Below are 2,664 nucleotides of genomic sequence, written 5' to 3'. Positions count from 1 at the left end.
TATTTTCTTTGGGAGGGTGATCCTCCTTCAGTTTTAGCTGATGCTTTAAACGATGTATCTTTTTTGAATTTTGAATAAAGTGCGCCCCTTATGTTTCAACTTTCAAAGAAAAAACGGAGAAGGACAGAAACTTTTTTTTTAGGGAAGAGAAGGACAGAAACTAATCCGTAAAGTGAGGGGGGTATCCTTGCCACGTCTCTCGTAATTGGAAATCATACCGACGTTTTTGTAATAAAACGGAAGAAGATTGTATATATAGACATACACAATCTGGACATCATATCCAGCCAGCGCCGAAGCCAAACCTAGCCCTAGACGGCAAGACCAAGACACCAAGTAAGATGGCGCTCCGGTTTACCGGCCGCGACTCCCTGACGGCGCTCACCTACCGTCTCGCCGAGCAGTTGGCGGTGACCTCCGCGGAGGACCGTGGCAATCTCATCTTCTCTCCGTTGGCAATCTACTCGGCTCTCTCTCTGGTGGCCGCCGGCGCCCGCGGCAGCACCCTGGACGAGCTCCTGGCCGTCCTCGGCGCCAGCTCCAGCGGCGAGCTCGCCGAGAACGCCCTCTTCGTGGCGGAGCACGCGCTCGCCGATCGCTCAACGTCGGGCGGGCCACTCGTCGCGTTCGCGTCCGGTGTGTGGCACGACGCGGGGCGACCACTGGAGCCGGCCTACAAGGAAGCCGTCGTCACGTCGTACAAAGCCGAGATACGCGCCGTCGACTTCCGCAACAAGGTTAGTGTGCATATACGTAGGTCATCACGTACATGTGTCATTCATGCCCATCGATCGAGCGATCTTGTCAAGAAAACTTAGTGTATATACAGTAGATCCATAGATTGGAATTAATTGCTCTTGGTACACAGCCGGAGCAATCAAGGAAAGAAATCAACAGATGGGTCGCGGCAGCCACGGGCAAGCTCATCGACTCAATCCTTCCTCTGGGATCGCTGGACCAGGACACGGTGGTGGTGCTCGCCAGCGCGATCTACTTCAAGGGCAAGTGGACGAAGCCCTTCGAGAAGAAGAGAACCAAGGTGGAGAGGTTCTACCTCCTAGACGGCGGCGCCGTGAACGCGCCCATGATGGACACGAGGCGGAGCCAGTACATCGCCGTGCACGACGGCTTCAAGGTGCTCAGGCTGCCCTACAGGTCACAGGACCCCAGGCGGCGACGCGGTACTGCGAACGTTCACGAACCTGCGGTACCACTGCCGCGGTACTCCATGTGCGTCTTCCTGCCAGACGCGCACGACGGCCTGTGGGACCTCGTCGACAAGATCGCGTCCAGCCCGAGCTTCCTGCGCGACCACCTGCCGGAAGAGACGGTGGAGGTCGACAAGTTCCGGCTGCCCAAGTTCAAGATCTCCTTCTCCAGGAAGCTGTCCGGCGTCCTCCGGGATATGGGACTTAAGGTCGCGTTTAGCACTAACAACGCTGACCTGTCTGGCATGGCGCCCGATGTCGACGGTGGCTCCGGCATGCGGATGCGATTGGCGCTGCAGGAGGTCTTCCACAGGGCGATTCTCGAGGTGAACGAGGAAGGCACGGAGGCGGCTGCGGTCACCGTCTGCCATATGGACGTAGATGAAGCCTGCTTTGAGGACGAGCCACCGGTCGAGTTCGTCGCCGACCATCCATTTGCATTCTTTGTGCTCGAGGAAGTATCCTCTGCGGTCGTCTTCGCGGGGCATGTACTTGATCCTTCATGATCTCCGTTTCTCTTCTATGTTGTGTGCGATCACGATCGCGTGCAATCCTACTTTTGTTTTGTGATTTGTACAATCGCACAATTGAGTACATTTTACATGCACTCCACTGAAATGCTTTTTGTTTCTTCTGGATATTGATCAGATCGACCCATAATCGTCACCACCTCGAGGTTTGGTCATAACCACCGTTTTGCTAGCCGCATTTCTACTTTGGTTGCGGATATAAATCCACACTACTCCCCACGTCTATAAATAGATGTCTAAAATAGTGTCTAGATATATCCAAATTTAGACAAACCTCAGATATCTATCTACTCTAATCGACATCCGAATTTGGAGTAGTGTATTTTTCCCAGGTTGCTTAAAAAACACTAATCGGCATTGATATTGCCGGTTAGTGCCAATTTGCCCACGTAAACTAGGGCCCACTTGTCAGCTCACATTTAAAATTCAGAATGACCAAAATTTGCTCATGTGGATTAGGAGTTGTCGTCTCCTTCATCCCCACTCCAATCAAATCCACCCGCACGCTTCCATGGTGCCCCTGCCTCCTCGCCTTCTTCCACCTGCGCAACTCCCAGCTATGGCCAGGTTGACCGCAGGTGTCACCATGTCGTCGGTGAAGCGCGACCACGACCATAGTTGCGTCACCATTGGCCCAATTCACACACACAGTGTCCAAACTTCATGAGCACGGCTGCTATGGTCGGGGCAGAGCATGAGCGGGCGAGAGGTTCTGCAGGAACGAGGAAAGGAAGCGTGGACGAGACCACGACTTGCTAGCTAGGATGGTTGGAGACTATGAGGAGGCAGTCATCAACAGCCTGGACGCAACAAACAACGACCATGCTGCTCGGGCATGCACCTACGTGTTTCCTAGTGGCTCATGGGGTGGAACAAGACGAATTCGAGCAAGAGGAGGGCGAATCGAGGACTACGCGTTTGGTCGG

The 2,664-nt window shown here is 53.9% G+C and overlaps 1 pseudogene; it reads left to right on the top strand.

The window, feature by feature from the left end:
- Positions 1-341: 341 nt before the first annotated feature.
- On the top strand, positions 342-1,714 carry LOC124675140 (annotated as a pseudogene).
- The last annotated feature ends 950 nt before the right edge of the window (positions 1,715-2,664 follow it).

The sequence above is a fragment of the Lolium rigidum genome, chromosome 7 (genome assembly GCF_022539505.1).
Source record: "Lolium rigidum isolate FL_2022 chromosome 7, APGP_CSIRO_Lrig_0.1, whole genome shotgun sequence".
NCBI classification, from domain to species: domain Eukaryota; kingdom Viridiplantae; phylum Streptophyta; class Magnoliopsida; order Poales; family Poaceae; genus Lolium; species Lolium rigidum.
The sequence above is the reverse complement of the archived record's forward strand: the minus strand, read 5'-3'. Positions and strand labels throughout refer to the sequence as shown.